This window comes from Herpailurus yagouaroundi, unplaced genomic scaffold, assembly GCF_014898765.1.
Source record: "Herpailurus yagouaroundi ecotype Mexico unplaced genomic scaffold, PumYag 166, whole genome shotgun sequence".
Lineage (NCBI taxonomy): Eukaryota > Metazoa > Chordata > Mammalia > Carnivora > Felidae > Herpailurus > Herpailurus yagouaroundi.
The window spans coordinates 5,140,410-5,153,510 of record NW_024412407.1 but is presented as its reverse complement, the minus strand read 5'-3'; positions in this window follow the sequence as shown (position 1 = coordinate 5,153,510).

Sequence of the window (13,101 nt, the reverse complement as noted above, 5' to 3'; positions counted from 1 at the left end):
TTTATTTATTTATTTATTTATTTATTTATTTATTTATTTATTTATTTATTACATTAAGCTCCGTGCCCAACATGAGACTTGAACTCACAACCCTGAAATCAAGAGTCACATGCCCTACTGACTGAGCCAGCCAGGTGCCCCAGAAATAGTCAGATTCTTGATGGATTTGAAAGTAGAGCCAATAGAATTGCTTGGCAGTTTGACTGTGGAGAGTGAATAAAAGAATTCACCCAAAGTCACCAAAAATTCCAAAGTATTTGACCTGAGCAACTGGGATGGTGGAGTCCTCATTAACTGAAATGGAGAAAGGAGTAGGTTTGTTGAGGGAGAACCGGAAAGGGAAGGTTAGGAACAAGGCATTGGCCATGATGAGTTTGATTTGCTGACTGGACATCCAAGTAGAGGTAGCCACTTGGCAATTGGATATAAATGAGTCTGGAGATCCAGGTTGGCAGCATCATTTTGGAAGTCATCAGCATATAGATGCTATTTAAAGATGGTAAATTATCTTTTGCAAATTGGTCTGCATTAAGTTTATTTTTTTTAAGATTTTATTTTTAAGCAATTCCTACACTCAACTTGGGGCTTGACTTCACAACCCTGAGATCAAGAGTTTCATGTTCTACCAAATGAGCCAGCCAGGTGCCCCTACATTAAGTTTCTGTCAGTAACAACCAAAAAGTGGAGGAATCCCTGTCTTTTCAGACCACTGAAACTCTCCTGTGAAGCCCAACCTCTTCCAAACGGTTGGACAAATCAATCAACTCATATCTCATCCTCTCTTTTCCTCCCCCTCCACCCCAAACACATAATTCCCCAACTGCTGTAGCAGACTCTTCTAGAACAGAAGAGTTATAATATGACTGAAGACTTCCAGTAGATAAAAAACTAAGAATTCAAAAGGGGAAATAATTCATCAATCATTTTTAACAGTGATCCAAGCAATATCCAGCAGAAAGAAGAGACTTGATAAGATGGTAAACAGCAGTGTATTTACCCTGGTGTGGTCTTTTGGTCCCCAGTCTTGTAGTTTTAGTTTTGCTTGACCACCAGATTTACATACTCTAGGGACTTCTGGAGTCTGCTATATTACTGCTTTCATTGTTAACTTTCTGTTCACCCCCTTCAAAGCTTTCTAACTTTATATAAGATGAAGCCAAAACTTAATCTGGTATTCAGATCTATAGGTCTATATCATCTCTAAAACCCAATGTCCCTTCAATCTACTTTTCCTATCTTACCTGGCTCTAATATTTTATGAACCCTTTGTTTCAGCTGGAAAGGTCCATCTCTAGACATTAGTTGTACATTTGTATATCTTCAGCTTTGCTCTTTGTGCTAAGCATAATAATGGCTCCCCCACATGCCCATGTCCTGATCTCTAGAACATGTGAATATGTTATTTTGCATGGCAAAAGGGACTTTGCAGATGTGATCAAGTTACAGGTCTTGGGAAAATTATTGTGGGTTATCAGAGTAGCTCAATGCAATCACAAGGGTTCTTCTAAGAGGGAGGCAGAAGGGTCAGAATAACAGGAGGAGACATGACAACAGAAGCAGAAGTCGGAGTGATGCAGGGCCACAAGCCAAGGAGTGCAGCAGCCTTTAGAAACTGGAAAGGGCAAGGAAATAGATTTCTCCCTAAAGCCTCTGGAAGGAACACAGCCCTATTAACACTTTAATTTTAGCCCTGTAAAACCTGTTTTCAGACTTCTAACCTCTAGAACTGTAAGATGATAAATCTGTGTTGTTTCAAGCCACTAAATTTGCAGTAAATTGTTACAGGAGTAACAGAGAATTAACATACTCCTGCTGTGTCCCTGATTTAGATTTCTGCTTTCTTCTATGCAGCCTATTCAAATCCCACCCAGAGTCAGCACAATCTTTTGTTTTCAACCAAATGCAACAGATACCTATTGGATGCCTATCATGTGCAAAGCATCTGGCTAGATACCAGTACATAGAGAAAGTATGCAAGACACAAAGATGAATAAGAGCTCACAGCCAGGAGAGGCAAGGTAGAGAGAAGGAATATGGACTGAGTTTGAAGGCATCAGATGGAGTCGTTGGTGTTACATTGGTGGATACCAGGTTTTAAGTCCCATCCTGGAGTTCTCCCAGATTTAAGTGATCATAACTCTTATTATCTCTACTTTTCACTTAGAACTTAATTCAACAACATTTACCGAGAGTCTGCTACATGCAAGACACTGTGCTAGGGGCCATGCAGGATACTTGGATTCATAACTCGTGGTTCCTCTACTGCTTTCTATTGTTTAATTTGTGTCTGTGTCTTGTCTGGACCGTGGGATTTTTTGTTTACTTAAAACATGTGTATCCAGTACCTCCTTTGTTTCATAAGCGTGAAGGAAGATTCAATGATGACTAGGTCTCTTTCTTTCAGGTGCTCACAATCTAGTAGAAAAGAGTCTCAAAATATTTACAAAACAGTGTGATCCGTGTTGAAACAGATGGGTGTACAAAATGTTCCCAAGAGAACTGAGGATGGAGCTGTAAAGGGGGGGCTTCAGGGAGAAGGTGACACTTGAGCCAGGGCTGAAAGATGAATAGATGTGCCAGATGGAAAGGTAAGACAGTGGGATGAAAAGGTGATCAGGAGGGAAAGAGGCGGTTCAGGAAGGAGGAAAAGTACAGGCCAAAAGGGGCATGGATGTCTAAGCAATGATAAGAATTTCAGTGAGGCTGAAGCATAGGATGTGTGTGTAGCAGGAGGACAGGAGACAACACTAGTCATGCACGTGAAATCAAGTTCAAGAGGAGCCTTGTGGTCAGCTCAGAAGTTTGTCCTATGCTGTAGATGGTTCTGTATCCTAGACAGTTTTTAAGTATGATCTTTGAAAAGATTCCTTTATCAGTATTTGGGAATATAGAAAGGTCTGCAGAGCTGATGTGGAAAACAGAAGGGCCTGGACCAAATCAGGGCAGGGGTAATGAAGAGAAATAAAATTGCAGGGAAAGATTACATTAGCCTGCTTGTGTTGCCATAACTAAATACTACAGATTGGGTGCCATAAACAACAGAAATTTATTTTCTCACAGTCTTGAAAGCTAGAAGTCCAAGATCAAAGTACCATCAGGGTTGGTTTCTGGTGAGACTTCCCTTCCTGACTTGCTGATGGCCACCTTCTCACTATGTGCTCATATGGTCTCCCCTCTCTTCACACACGGAGAAAGAGGGTTGTAGTTTTTCTTCCTTTTCTTAGTAGGACACCAGTCCTATTGGATTAGGCCCCACCCTAATGACCTCCTTTAACCTTGACTGCCTCCTTAAAGGCCCTATCACCAAATACAGTCACGTTGGGGGTTAGGCTTCAACATATGAATTTGGAGAGGACAAAATTCATTCTATAACAGAGATATACTTGAGACAGAATCAAGAAGACTTAGTTATACCTATTAGATAATAGTGTCTAATATTTTTACAGTGCTTTATAATTTACAATACTTTTTTCACATCCATTATCTGATTTTATCTTTACAACACTGTAGGAGGGGGATATTATCATTATCCTCATTACATAGATGAATAAACAGACTAAATGAAGTTAAATAATATGTTCAAAGCTATGTGCTAGTAAGTGGTGACCCTGGCACTGAACCTGGCCTTGGCTTTGAAATCCTATGCCATTCTGATTCTCTTATGAGAGGTAAGGGAGTAAAGAAGATTGGAAAGTTGAGGCCAGCTTGAGGATGCCTTACCCTTAATCTCTAGGGAAGCCCAGAATCTCTCTCTTAGGTCAACCGCTTCTACCTCCTTAGTCAAAATGTTTTCAAACTCATGCCTCCACCTGTGCCCTTTCCACTGAAGAAGTTCCCACATTACCCCTAGCCTCCTCCTCTAAAGTCTTGAGAAATACACATTTCCTTTCTTCCCTTTCCTGGGAAGGGGTGGGGTGTGAACACAGATATTTAAAAGTATTTCTTAATAATTTACCCTTTTACAGACAGAATGCTCTTTCCCTCCCTCTTTGCTTGCTAATTCCTACTCATCCATTAAAACAAAGCTTACAGGTCACCTCTTTTATGATTTCCACATTTAATTGAGAACATGTCTGTGAGCACATAGTGTCTCAACATATCTCCATCATCATATCATGAAATCATCAAATTGTGTAAGCTCCTTCAGGGCAGGTAGATATTCCTAGTACCTAGCAATACCACCCACTTCATGTCTGTTACATGCTCACTGAACAAATGAATGACTTCATATATTGTCACAATCTTCCCACACAATGGCAGTCCCTTTATTCTTTATCACTCCTCCCAGATACAATCTGTCTGCTTGTATCACTCAGGGTTCAACGAAGAGAACAAAAATCCCTCCAAGTATTGTAAGGATACTAGGAGATAGGTGCTTACAAAATCAACCGGAAAGTCTAGAGGAGCCCAGTCTTGGAGGCTGAAACTCTGCCAAGAAAGCTGCTATCTCTGCCCCAGTCAGGAGAGTGGTGTATCTGGAGGTCTCCACTGATGACTAGGTTTAAGAACACCTACAAGTGTGATCCAGGGATCTGGAAGCTATGATCGGGACATTGCTGCTGCTACACTCTGATGCAACCACCTCTCAATATTTACAAAGCTAGAGACGTCACTGAATCACTGCTATACAAATATATCACATCTCCATGACCAGGAGAAATAGTCAAAGCAGCAGTACAATGGCCTTTGTCTCACTTCTGCCTTCTAAACCTCATCCAAATACATCTGACTGGCTAGGAGGCATTCTGACAAACATAATCCTTAGCTTTTCAGCTTCTGCATATCAGAAGGAGATAGGAATATATGCTGAATGCTAACTAATCATACCCACCACTCTGCTAGCCTGAAATCCACCCAAAGTCTTATCATCTGCAACTGGGCCTTTTCCTCCTTCCCCACTCACTGTTCCCAATGCCTGCCCCAGTGGCTGGTTTAGTCTTTGGTCTTGGTGCTGTTAGTATGCTCCTTCAGGCTATTGTTTGCCCTTTTCTGTGACCTGGGTGAGGCAAAATTTATTAGCTATGATTCCAAAAACACGATCTGTAAAAGAATGAATTGACATATTTGGCTTCATCAAAGTTAAGAACTAATGCTCTTTGAAAGGCATTGTTTGTTTATTTGTTTGCTTGTTTTTAAGATTTTGTTATTTTTAAGTCATCTCTGCACCCAACATGAGGCTCAAACTCACAACCCCAAGACCAAGAGCTGCATACTCCACTGACTGAGCCAGACAGGTGCCCCAAAAGGCATTGTTAGAAGTAAAAACAAGCCACAAACCAGGAGAAAATATTGAAAATCACATATCTGACAAAGGACTTATATCCAGAAAATATAAATAACGCTAAAAAATCAATAATTAGAAAACAAATAGCCCATTTTTTTAAAAAAATGGGCAAAAAATTTGAACAGATCACTCACTAAACAAGATATGTGGATGATAGGGGCGCCTGGGTGGCTCAGTCAGTTAAGCGTCCGACTTTGGCTGGGTCATGATCTCACAGTCCATGAGTTCAAGCCCTGTGTCAGGCTCTGTGCTGACAGCTGGGAGCCTGAAGCCTGCTTCAGATTCTGTGTCTCCCCCTCTCTCTGTCCCTCCCCTGCTCATGCTCTGTCTCTCTCTGTCTCAAAAATAAAAACATTTTTAAAAATTTTAAAAAATATATGGATGATAAATAAACACCATGAAAAGATATTCAGTATTATTAGTATCATTAATTTGCATTAATTAATTAATCATTAATTCAGTATCATTAATTTGCATTAATTAATGCAAATTAAGACCACAATGAGATACCACTACACACCTAAAATTAAAAACTCTGATCTGAGCGTTGGTGATGATGTATAGAAACTGGACCTCTCAGGGGCACCTGGGTGCCTCAGTTGGTTGAGCGTCCGACTTTAGCTCAGGTCATGATCTCACGGTTTGTGAGTTCGAGCCCCCTGTCAGGCTCTGTGCTGACAGCTCAGAGCCTGGAGCCTGCTTCAGATTCTGTGCCTCCCCCTCTCTCTGCCCCTCCCCTGCTCATGCTCTGTCTCTCTCTCTCTGTCAAAAATAAATAAACATTAAAAAAAAAAAAAGAAAGAAAGAAACTGGACCTCTCATATATTGCTGTTGGGAGTGTAAAATGGCACACCCACTTTGGAAAACAGTTTAGCAGTTTCTTGAAAAGTTAAACATACACCTACCATGTGATGCAGTCATTCTAATTCTAGATCTTTACTCCAAAGAAAAGGAAACACATAAGCACACAAAGACTGGCACACAAATGTTCTTAGCACTTTGGAATAGCAAAAGACTGGAAGAGATCTCAATACCCATCACCAGGTAAGTGGATAAATAAATTATGGTAATCCATACAATGGGATAATAAAAAGAACAGAAAGAACTATGATACTATAATGATGGGTAAATCTCAAATAATTATGCTGATTAAAAGAGACCAAACAATATGGCCATACAGTATGAATACACTTATATAAAAGTCTAGAAATTTCAAACTAATTACAATGATAGAAAGCAGATCAGTGGTTGCCTAGGGATAAGGGAGGGTAAAGGCAGGAAAGATTATGAAGGAGCATGAGGAAGTTTAGGGGGAGGATAATAGATAGGTCCATTATCCTGATTATGATGATGATTTTATGTCCAAACTCATGAAATTGTAAACTTTAAATACATGTAGTTTATTATACATCAGTTATACCTAAATAAAGCTATTAAAAAATTAAAGTAGAGACAGTTGGACTGGAAAGAAACCCCTATACTCCCTGTGTATATTCACTTATGTGATTGTTTGATGTCTGTCTTTCCCACTAGAGTGACAACTCCATAGAGACTGGGGCGATACCGATTTGCACAAGCACATCTCTAATGTTTAACATAGAATCTGGTGCCTACTAAGGACTTGACACATAGTTGTTGAAGAAAGAAGAGAGAGAGAAGGGTTGAGAGTAACTCCAAGTTTTAACCTGAGTGAAAGAGAGGATGCGTTACTGCTGATAGCTATGGAGGACTCAAGAAGAAAGGCGGAAATGGAACAGTGAAGGAGAAGGTGAAGGACAGCCAAGTAGTGCTGGAGCGTAGCCAGAGTAAGTAGTAGTTTCAAGGAGAAAGATTAGAAGAAGGCCATTTGATTTTTAGATTTAGCAGTTATAAGGCATTGGTGCCCTGAAGAAAGTGATTTCAGACAGAAGCCAGATTGTTTTCCCCGCCCCAGTCCTCTACATACACAAAATGCAAACTTCTTCATTCGGTGAAAGTATCCATGTGCTTCACTCCATCTTCACAAGTTGCCACTCCCGTCCAAGCCATTTGTTCTGTTCTGATAGCCTGACTCCCTTCTTGGATGTCATTCTTGTTCCCTTACAATCCATTTGCCACTAATCAGCTAGAATGAGTGTTTTAAAACACTAGTAGTGTCATGTGCCTAGTCCTTCCATGGGATCTCCTCACTGTTTAGCTCCCTCTTTACACTAAGGGTTAATGCCCTCATGTGCCCAAGCTGTGAAACCCTCAAATTTTGTCACATTGTCAGCTGCAATCAGGAAAGGATTGAGTAAGAGTATTAGTTATATATTTCTGCCTAACAAATTACCCAAAACTCTGAGGCTTGAAACAAACAAACAAAAACTTTATTATCTTACAGTTTCTAAGAATCAGGAATCTGGGACAGGCTTAGCTGGGTTCTTCTGGCTTAGGGTCTCTCAAGAGGTTGCAGTAAATCTACTGCCTGGGGCTCCAGTCACCAGAAATCTTGACTGCTTTTAAGAAGCCTCACTTAGATGGCTATTGGCAGGATGCCTCAATTCCTTGCTAGTTGTTGGCAAAAGGCCTTAGTTCCTCACCACCTGGGCCTTTCCACAGAGCTGCTTGAGTGTCCTCCTGACATGACATCTGGTCATGAGTGATCTGAGAGAGAGCAGAGAGGATGCTACAGTGCTTTTTATGATAAAGTCTCCCTGGTCTTCATCATTTCCACTTTACTGTATTTATTAGGGGCAGGTCATTAAGTCCAGCCCACACTGAAGGGGAGGAGAATTAGACTCCACCTCTTGAAGGGAGAAGTCTCAAAGAATGTGTTGACCTATTTGAAAACCATCACCATAAGGCAAGGAAAAAAGGTATATCAATGCCTTAAGGATGAAGAAAAGGTTTGGATCATCAGTTGTGAACAGCCATACAGGAGTCAATGTAGTAAATAAGCAACTGTTATACAAGTGTAATACCTTTTCTACCTATGCTACAGGACAGAAGCAGGACCAGGGAAAGTAGATGAAGAGGCAGGCCAAGTGTTTGGGACTTGGAAATGGTAAGAGAATAGAAGAATGTGGACATTAGAATGCTGGGAAATACTGAAGTAATTGATCTGAAACTCAGACTGAAGGTCCACAGTGATATGGAAAGAGCTAATTACTTCCAAGAATGAAGCATCTATGATAGTTCTTTGAGGAAACTAAGTTAATCTGGGTTTCAGTTTTCTTATCTGTAAAATGAGACTGATAAGGTCTGCATTACCATCTTACTGAGTTATTATGCAAAGTGAAATTTAATTTGAAAAGAATAAGGGTTCTGATACTCTTGTTATTGTTATCAATGCTTTCCAAAGTTAGAAGGGGCTGAATTGATATTAAAAAATACTGCAAGCTGTATTTTTTAGTTTTTTTTTTTTCTCTTGCCAGTTGACGGTAATAATAGCCCATAACACTGAGATTGGAAAAAGAAAACTCAATTTTCTTTATTCCTGTCCTTCAGGTGTCAATGGATATGCAAATGAGATCTGGGAAGTGAAAAGGCTCCTCTTGAATCTTAAATGGGGTATTAAATACACACACTTCTAAGTGATGGTATGGATTTTAATGTGTTTCATTCCTGTGACCTGCATGTTCTCATAACCACTGGGCCGAACAAGGTCAGTGCATTTGAGACCAGAATGAGGTATTGAGGTTGTAAAAGTAGACAAGGAAAGGTGTGAGATACAGAAAAAATGACTTCAGGAAAGCCATGTTTATCTCTGTTTGTTAGGAAAACAGTGACTCTCCTAAGGTTGAATTTAGACCAAGGGCCCCAGGTCGTTCCCAGCTTGCTTTCTCCTTTGTTCTCTTCTCCCTTGCCCTCGGCTGAGGAATTCAGCCTGCTTTCTATCTCCTCTTTAACTCTGCCACATCCTACTTCCCAATTTCTGGAATGCATAATCTATTGCTATCTACTCACCTTCTTCCCCACCATTTTACACGTCCCTAGCACTTAAAGTCAGGTACAACTGTCCTTTTCTTTCAAAGATTTTATTAAATTCACACACACACACACACACACACACACACACACACACACTTTTACAAAATTACATTAACAATATATGTCAATTTTACAATGAGAGGCAGTACAGCTTAATGAATAGGATTATGGGCTTGTACCTCTTGATCCCTTTCACCTATTTCCTACTTCCCCCTCCATGTTTTCTTCATGTTCTTTATTGTCAAGTATGCTTTCCTGGCTAATTTCATATCTCCTACCAGGAGAAAATGTAGTAACACTATTAACACAATACCATGGCTCCTTGGAAACTTTTTATATTGAAACAATAAAGATGTAGTTCTTCTATACTATTTATTTTACTCCTGGTTATATCATTACTCATGACACCTTATCATTCATCATGTTGCCCATGACTCTCAAAGATTATTACTGTACTCTCTTGATAATGACCAGAAATGGAAGTCTTACCCACAGTATGCAGGAAATTTTGAACAATAGTTTTTTGTATGGTCATGTTAAATTTTCGTCCAGAATTTTATACCGTAAACATGGAACAATACCTCTTCCAACCATGTCTTCTCTTGTATTCTGTAAACTATAATCACAGCATTCCCAGACTGTGATCTCTTTCAATGTTGACCTCATTGCTGTCTTCCACATACCACCAACAGGGAATATATGTTAGGGATCCATGGGTGCAGCAAGAGGAATGATGCCATTTGTGCGTATTTCATATGGCATGACTTAAGATTGACATGGGGAGGGCATTTTATCACGACATCATTCAGAAGCAAAAGAAGACATCAGTTGGGAAGGGCCTGTTGGTACTTTGAAGTGACAGTCTCAAAAGCACCTCGAAATGATATTGGAGGAGAAGGGTGGGGCTACTTTCAGATGACTGCCTGATTTATGTCCTAGGGTCCTTGGAGGGAATGGAGTTCCTTCCCTGGGTGCCAGTGTTGGGGGGGGGGGGTAGGCAGTGGGACTGGTGGTATATGGTGATGTACAGGAGAAAAGTAGCCTGCTGCCACTCTACCATCCTCTGGTGGACCATAGGTAGTTCCACAGTCAGACACTGAGAGGCAAGGATCAACACAGGGACCCACACACATGACTCAAGTCCAAGAGCTGGTGAAGTTCTGTTTGTAGTCCAGAGGCCTGAACTTGTCTTCTATGCGACCACAAATAGGCTTGTCAGTGCCAACCTGGAGACTCAATCTCACTTGATTCCCCAAAAGGAATACTGTACTGGCCAGTAAGAGTAGTTGGCTCATCAAGATGCTCTCTTAAAATTGAGACCTGGTCTCAGGGCCTTGGGGTAACCCTATAGACATGAGTTCCAGAGTTCCTCAGGCAACCTGGGATTGGGGAATTCCATGAAGGAGAGAAACTGGGACAAGAGCTCATTCAGGGCCTGGCTTGGGCTCAGCTTTGATAGCACTGCTGGCCCTGGCTGGTTCCAGGCACATAAGGGATACCTAGAAAATTTTCAGGAAGGCCCTCCAAAGTATGAGGCCCTCTGAGGCACACAACCCAAAGCAGGAGCCTTGGAATAGGCTGTCATTAAAGGAAGTGATTGCTATGTGACTTAGGGGGATAAGTTGTAAAGAGAGTTTCCATCTAGCTCTCCTTGTCACTGTGATTTCTCACTCTGAAAGAGAAAAAGAAGAAAAGAAGCCAGCTCTCATACTGTGAGGACATTCAAGCAGCCTTAAGGAGGACCCCACATGCAGAGGAACTCAGGCCTCCAAGCTAACAGCTAGCACCTAATTGTCAGCTTTATGAGTGAGCCACCTTGGAATTCCTCCAGCGCCAGTCAAGTCTTTGGATGACTGCAACTCCTGCTGACATTTGACTGCAACCTTATGAGAGACTCTGAGCCAGAAAGGGAATGAATAACCTATGTTCGTCAATACCATGCAGACCAAATCCTTAGCAACTTGTTCTTCTAGGCAGAGAGTTCAGCATTAGCCTGACAAAAGTTTTCTTGTGCCTTAACTATGGCATGAAATATAGAGCTGCTGCACTAGTACAAAGGTAAAAACCTCTGCAGCAACCTGTGTGGGTTGATGACCAGGAACCAGATAGGCCCTGTTCCCAAGCACTTTACCCAAGAAATGCAGCAGAAATTAGGGTCGGGTAGGGAGAGAAACCCCAAGGAAGTCTAATAGTACATTTTCACCCACTCTGATGGAATGAGGTTCAGGATAAATATTGGGTTGTACTATAGAAAGTAAAATTGTATTTATTGCATACCTGAGTTGGGTACTGAGAATCATACCCTGCACATTTGTATTCTTTACAAAAAAGATAACTGTTTTATCCTTCTAGAAAGTTATTTCCTAAATCCTGAATTCTGATCTCATCTCTGCTGATCCAATGCTTAATCTAAATTTCTTGCCTTATTTTGCCAGAACCTTTTCTGTCCGGGGATCTGTTTCCTCATCTACAAAATGAGAGGCAGGGGGTGCTTAGGTGGCTCAGTTGGTTAAGTATCATTGACTCTTGATTTTGATGCAGGTCATGACCTCAGGGTTGGTGAGTTTGTGCCCCAAAGAGGGGAGGGTGCTCTGCACTGACAGCAAGGAACCTGCTTGGGATTCTCTCTCCGTCTCTCTCTGCTCCTCCACAGGCATGCTCCCCCAACCTCTTCTAAATAAATAAATAAATAAATAAATAAATAAATAAATAAGCCTTAAAAAATACACTAAAAAAAAATAAAATGAGAGGCAGGGGTGAATCTATATTCTGTGCAGCCTAAAACATGCAATTCTGGGGCTGTATTTAAGAAACAGAATACAAAATTATATAATAAGTCAATATTTATTTAGAATAAGAAAAAAATCATTGCCTATTTTAAAATGCTGACAAAACAACATCACACAATCCAGGAAAAAAAAAAAAGAACATTTTAAACTACCTGGCAACCACTATAAGCTCTCTTTTTCTACATTTTTGGCTTCATACTTTTGCCTCTTCATATGTCAATTTTGTACTATTTTTATAGAGATATTAGATAAACTAGTAAAAAACGAGTTTAAAAAGTTGATAGTGTTGAAACTTTTTTTTTTTCTAACCAGCTTCACAACCCTTTACTATAAGTTCTTGCACAAGTGGTGCTTCTGGCCCGGGACACGCCCTTGGGGAGCTCCAGCCCTTTGATCTCTCTTGGTTTAGCTTCTCCCAGTTGCCTGGGCAGCTTTGCCAGATCGCCGCCCTAGTTCCCTCTCCCATCCACCCTACTCCACAGGCCGAAGTGATTGTGAAGTTGTCGCCCACTTCCCCCAAGCAGGCAAGGTGATCCTGGAAGCCCTTCAGTCCCGCCCGCGGCCCCAGGACCACCACCTGGGCTAGAGGGTGTCGGTGCTTCCGATGCAGGACGGGGGCTGCTATATTTTCCTCGCATTCCTGGACAATTCGCTGAGCCTACAAGAGTGCTCTAAAGCCTAAGCTCGGCAAGGTTAAAGGTAGACTGGCTCCTGTGAGACCGCTTTTTTACGTGTTATCTGAATTTTTTTCCCGTTTTAACATTCCATGAGAAGCTTAAAACCAGAATCCCGGGACTTTGCCGCGCTATACCATCTAGCGTTGTGGGGGCTCCGTGACTAGTCAGGTTACCTTGGGTGCGGCCTGCCCCTCTTCACTTCCTCCACTAGGGGCGGCTTTAGACCGCGGTCTTTCTCAACTATGGGGAAGAGGCGGAGACCTTTTCCTACGACATCGGTTGGCGGCCAGAGTCTTGATTGACAAGGGCACTAGCGAATGGCTCTGAGGTAAGCAGCCGTTGTTTACGCACGTACAGCCAATGGGAAGGTAGAGGTGCGGCCAGCGGCCAATGAGGACTG